This window comes from Nomascus leucogenys, chromosome 18 (assembly GCF_006542625.1).
Source record: "Nomascus leucogenys isolate Asia chromosome 18, Asia_NLE_v1, whole genome shotgun sequence".
Classification (NCBI taxonomy): Eukaryota; Metazoa; Chordata; class Mammalia; order Primates; family Hylobatidae; genus Nomascus; species Nomascus leucogenys.
In genome coordinates this window covers 40,706,053-40,712,375 of record NC_044398.1, presented here as the reverse complement: position 1 = coordinate 40,712,375, position 6,323 = coordinate 40,706,053, and positions in this window count along the sequence as shown.

Sequence of the window (6,323 nt, the reverse complement as noted above, 5' to 3'; positions counted from 1 at the left end):
GAGTTTCCTGCTAGGCTCTTGATGCTGGAGTCACGTCTGTTGATCACTGGAGAACTTTCTTTTTTTTTTTTTTTTTTTTTTTTTTTTTGTCACATTCCTGATTTCTATAGGGTGCATTTGTTAATTAGGTTATGACAGGATACACATTATCAAGCTTGAGACCATTTTCAAATTGCTATCCACCTTGGCAACAGCAGTGTTGAAATTCAGGCAGCTCTACATATAGCATACAGTATTACTACCATTTTAAACCTTATGCTAAATACAAACCATCAGGACTTTAAAATGTGGAGTTTATTTAAAGCCATTCTATGCAAAAATGCTATCTACCATTGGGAATTCTTCAACTTTATTTTCCCACTTCACTAGCTGTATAATGTAACCTATATGTTATGATTTTACCAATATTAAGAGTCTTCATTAGTATCTTAAAGAGTAAATGCTCTTGGTAAAACCCCCGAGAGTTGCATTAAAAATTAGGTCTATGAAGTCTTCAGCCTTTTCTAGCCTCATTGGGCTTCAGAGGCTCAGCTTAGGTACAGCCCTTCGTTCCAGTGTTCAGCATGCTTGGATGGCCTGATGTGGGCAGCAGCATCACCAGGAAGGGCAGGGTACAGGGACGCAGAAAGAGGCACTCGTAAGACTGGCATGGGGGAAACCTAGGGAGAACTGTCGCTGTAATCATGATCCGGGATCTCTGCCCACCCGTGGGCCTACCACGCTTCAAGTGTCAGCACTGCATGGGGAAGCAGAGGACTGCAGGTGAGGGAGACCCAGAGAAACAGGTGGAGTTTCAGCTGGAAATGGGGCTGGAATGCCATGAAGATGAGACCTCAGATTTCGTAGAGTGGTGGAGATTCAAAGACTACCTTCACACCCCTGGAAGTCTGCTAGATTTAGGATTCATGGGTGGAAAGGGCTCCAGGGGATGGGAAAGGTAATGTGTTAGATGGCCTGACATCCCAAGGTAACAACATAACATGGACAGCAAAACACATCCCCTTGCTCTAGGATTGTTAACTTTTGTCGGGGAGGGGCAAGTCTCCCTCTGATGCCCAGGCTGGAGTCTAGTGGCATGATATTGGCTCGCTGCAGTGTCAGCCTCCCGTGCTCAAGTTATCCTCCCACCTCAGCCTCCCAAGTAGCTGGGACTGGAGGCACACACCACTATGCCCAGCTGATACCTGTATTTTTTGTGGAGATGGGGTCTCACTATGTTGCCCAGACTGGTCTTGAACTCCTCAGCTCAAGTGATCTGTATTCTTCGGCCTCCCAAAATTCTAGGATTTCAGGCATGCACCATGGCACCCAGCCATGCCCATTTGTTAATACTGTCTATGGCTGCCCAGGTACTGCAGCAGGCAGAGAGATGGGTAGTTGTATCAGAGACCACATGGCCCACAAAACCTAAAATATTTACAGACACTACAGGAAATGTTTTTCAACCTGTGGCCTTAGGCATGACTAGGGCATTCCCTGCAAGGTAAAAGTCAAGATACTGCATCTTGTTAGGTTGTAGAACCCCAAATTCAGGCTTGCGTACCTGATGTGTAGCTGATGCCAAACATGGAGACACAGGTGCTTGGAGATAAAGGTTTGTTTGATTTGGCCAAGGTGAGAAATCTGCCTTAACAAAAAGAAGCAGCGTGGAGGTTTTTGTTGTTGTTTTTTGTTTGTTTGTTTTAGAGAGGGGGGTCTCCCTATATCGCCCAGGCTGGAGTGCAGTGACTGAGAGAGTCTCAAAGTGCTGGGGTTACAAGTGTGAGCCACCGCGCAAGGCCTCAGCATGGAAGTTTTGACCTCTGTTTTCAACCTGGGCCAATTCACCCCTCCTTAGGCAACATGGTGGTCCTCCACTCCTGGGAGGTCATAGTGAGGCCGAACTTGCTGCAGATACCCAATCGACATAGTACACTACAGCCTCGGCCTTCCAAAGTGCTGGGACTACAGGCATAAGCCACCATGCCAGGTATGGGGAGTTTTTACACAGCTAGAGACTAAGGGAGGGGCAGTTGCAGAGAACAGAGCGGGGAAATGTCTGTGTTTCATTAGTCTCACATAGTGTCTTGAATAACCAGACTTCTGGGTGTCTGCAGCTGGTCGCAGTGTGTTTAAAGACATTCATTTCTTCTGCAAAATTTTTTTATGGCCCTGAAGTTATCCCCTCCTTCACAAGGAACAGTATTTCAGCAGTTTATAATTTCATTATGGGAACAAGGAATGCTGGGCAAAAAGTGAGTGGTTAATGTGTAAGCAAGTAAGGGCCTGATAAGAATTTTCATTCCTTGAGTCACTAAAAATGCTGGGTGTTGAAAGAGGCATAATTTTGGGTAGTAGTTTTTGGATTTTGGAGAAAGCTGCTTTAACACTTGAAAATACCCTGAGGCGTGGCGCAGTGGCTCACACCTGTTAATGCCAGCACTTTGGGAGGCTGAGGCAGGTGGATTGCTTGAGCTGAGGAATTCTTTTTTTTTTTTTTTTAAGATGGAGTCTCACTCACTCAGGCTAGAGTGCAGTGGCGCGATCTCGGCTCATTGCAACCTCCACCTCCCCAGTTCAAGCGATTCTGCCTCAGCTTCCTGAGTAGCTGGGATTACAGGTGCGTGTTGCCATGCCCAGCTAATTTTTGTATTTTTAGTAGAGATGGGGTTTTACCATGTTGGCCAGGCTGGTCTTGAACTCCGGACCTCAGGTGATCCACCCACCTCGGCCTCCCAAAGTGCTGGGATTACAGGCATGAGCCAGCGTGCCTGGCCAAGCTTAGGGGTTTGAGCAGCTTGGGCAACATGGCAAGACACCGGACTCTACAAAAAATACAAAAATTACTCGGGCATGGTGGCTCACACCTGTAGGCCAGCTACTTGGGAGGCTGAGGTGGGAGGATCACTTGAGCCCAGGAGGCAGATGTTGCAGTGAGCCAAGATCGCACCACTGCACCTCAGCCTGGGTGACAGTGAGACCCTGTCTCAAAAAAAAAAAAAAAGAAAATACTACTCCTGCTAATTACTAGGTGACCAGAAGGATGTAAGGACTCCACCAGCTGCTCTGCCATCTGCTACAAATGACAGCATAGGCCCCATCAAAGAGGTACCTGTGTTCCTAAATGATTTCATGTGGCACCTCTGATAAGTCTCAGTAAACACTCACAGGCCAAATCCTGAAACTCTGAGTGTTCTGAATCAAGGCCACGTTTTCTGCAGGAGAGAGCTAGTTACCTTTCTTTTCTTTTTCTTTCTTTTTTTTTTTTTTTGAGACGGAGTCTCATTCTGTTGCCCAGGCTGGAGTGCAATGGTGCCATCTCAGCTCACTGTAATCTCCGTCTCCCAGGTTCAAGTGATTCTCCTGTCTCTGCCTCCCGAGTAGCTGGGATTACAGGCACCCGCCACCACACCCAGCTAATTTTCGTATTTTTAGTAAAGACAGGGTTTCACCATGTTGGCCAGGCTGGTCTCAAACTCCTGACCTCAGGCGATCTGCCGACCTCGACCTCCCAAAGTGCTGAGATTACAGGCGTGAGCCACTGCGCCCAGCCTAGTTACCGTTCAAGAAGCAGCCCCCAAGTACTTAGCAGTATGGGAGATAAGTCACCTGCACTAAGACTACCCTCATGATTTGGGTGCTGGCAGATGCATCCAGTCTCAAGGCATCTCAGTTTTATTATCAGTTTTTGTTTTTTTTTAAAGACAGAATTGGGCTGGGGGTGGTGGCTCATGCCTATAATCCTAGCACTTTGGGAGGACGAGGTGGGCGGATCACCTGAGGTCAGGAGTTCCAGACCATCCTGGCCAACATGGTGAAATCCCGTCTCTACTAAAATTACAAAAATTAGCTGGGTGTGGTGGCACACGCCTGTAGTCCTAGCTACTTGGGAGGCTGAGGCAGGAGAATTCTTGAACCCAGGAGGCGGAGGGTGCAGTGAGCCGAGATCACGCCACTGCACTCCAGCCTGGTGACAGAGCAAGACTCTGTCTCAAAAAAAAAAAAAAAGAATCTTACTCTCTACTCTGTTGCCCATGCTAAAGAGCAGTGGTGAGATGATAGCTCTCTCTCTTTTTTTTTTTTTTTTTTTTTTTGAGACCAGGCCTTGCTCTGTCACCCAGGCTTGAGTGCAATGGCATGATCGCGATCACGGCTCACTGCAGCCTCAAACTCTCAAGTGATCCAACTGCCTTATCCTAAGTAGCTGGGACTACAGGCATGCGCCACCACACCCAGCTAACACTTTTTTTTTTCTTTTTTTTTGAGACGGAGTCTCACTCTATTGCCCAGGTTGGAATGCAGTGCACCTCTTCCTCCCGGGTTTAAGCGATTCATCTGCTTCAGCCTCCCGAGTAGCTGGGATTATAGGCACCTGCCACCACGCCTGGCTAATTTTGTATTTTTAGTAGAGACAAGGATTTCACCATGTTGGTCAGGCTGGTCTCGAACTCCTAACCTTAGATGATCCACCTGGCTCAGCTTCCCAAAGTTTTGGGATTACAGGTGTAAGCCACCATGCCCGGTCCTAACATTCTCGAAACAACAAAATTATAGAGATAGAGGACAGTTTAGTGGTTAGGCCTGGGGGGCCTAAGTAGGGAGGGAAATGGGTTTGGCTATAAAAGAGGAGCATGAGGGATCCTGGTAATGAACTGTTCCAGATCTTGACTGCGGTGGTCACAGGCATCACAGGTGATAAAGTTGCACAGAACTAAACATACATACACACACAAATGAGTGATGTAACACTGGTGAAATCTCAGTAAGGCCAATGCTTCTAGCAGTTTCAATATTCTGCTGTGATATAGCGTACTATAGTTATGCAAGAAGTTGCCACTGGGGGAAACTGGCTTATCTCTCTGCATTATTTTTTACAATTGCATGTGAATCTACAATTATCTTAAATGTAATGGTTTTTTTGTTTTGTTTTGTTTTAGTTGAGAAAAAAAGAGGCAGGCCAGGTGCTGTGGCTCACGCCTGTAGTCCCAGCACTTTGGGAGGCTGAGGTGGGAGGACTGCTTGAACGCAGGAGTTCCAGACCAGCCTAGGCAACACAGTGACAGCTCATCTTTACATAAAAAAAATTAGCTGGGCTGGGTGCAGTGGCTCATGCCTGTAATCCCAGCACTTTGGGAGGCTGAGGTGGGTGCATCACCTGAGGCTGGGAGTTCGAGACCAGCCTGACCAACATGGAAAAACCCCATCTCTACTAAAAAAAAAAAAAACAAAATTAGCCGGGAATGGTGGCACATGCCTGTAATCCCAGCTAATCAGGAGGCTGAGGTAGAAGAATCACTTGAACCTGGGGGGCAGAGGTTGTGGTAAGCTGAGATTGTGCCATTGCACTCCAGCCTGGGCAACAAGAGCGAAACTCCATCTCAAAAAAAAAAAGTAGCTGGGCATAGTGACATGGGCCTGTGGTCCTAGCTAATCTGGAGGCTGAAGTGGGAAGATTGCTTTAGCCCAGGAGGTTGAGGCTGCCGTGAGCTGTAATCATGCTACTGCACTCCAGCCTAGGTGAGAGAGTGAGACCCAGTTTTAAGAAATAAAAAAAAGAAGAAGAAAATAAAAAAAATACAGAAATTAAAAAAAGAGATCTGGGTGCCATGGCTCACGCCTGTATTCCAAGCACTTTGGGAGGCTGAGGTGGGCCGATGGCTTGAGCTCAGGAGTTTCAGACTAGCCTGGGCAACATGATGAGACCTCATCTCTACAAAAAATATAGCCGGGTGTGGTGGCATGTGCCTGTAGTTCCAGCTACTTGGGAGGCTGAAGCAGAGGTTGCAGTGAGATGAGATTGCACCACTGCACCCCAGCCTGGGCAACAGAGCCAGACTTTGTCTCAAAAAAAAAAAAAAAGTATTATTTTAAATCAGAATAATAAGTCCTTTCTGTAGTCCTCACCTTTGGGTTCTGAAACAATAGCTTTTTTTTTTTTTTTTTTTTTGAGACCAAGTCTCACTCTGTTGCCAGGCTGGAGTGCAATGGCACAATCTCAGCTCACTGCAACCTCCGCCTCCCGGATTCAAGCAATTCTCCTGCCTCAGCCTCCTGAGTAGCTGGGATTACAGGCATGTGCCACCACGCCCAGCTAATTTTGTATTTTTAGTAGAGACAGGGTTTCACCATGTTGGTCAGGCTGGTCCCGACCTCAGGTGATCTGCCCGCCTCAGCCTCCCAAAGTGCTTGGATTACAGGCTTGAGCCACTGTGCCTGGCAATAGCCTGAGTTCTGATCCCAAACTCACAAGGCCAGCTCCCAAGTACAAGAGGGAAAAGATGATTTGAAAGACTAGCGAACATTTTTTTTTTTTTTTTTTTTTTTTTTGAGACGGAGTCTCGCTC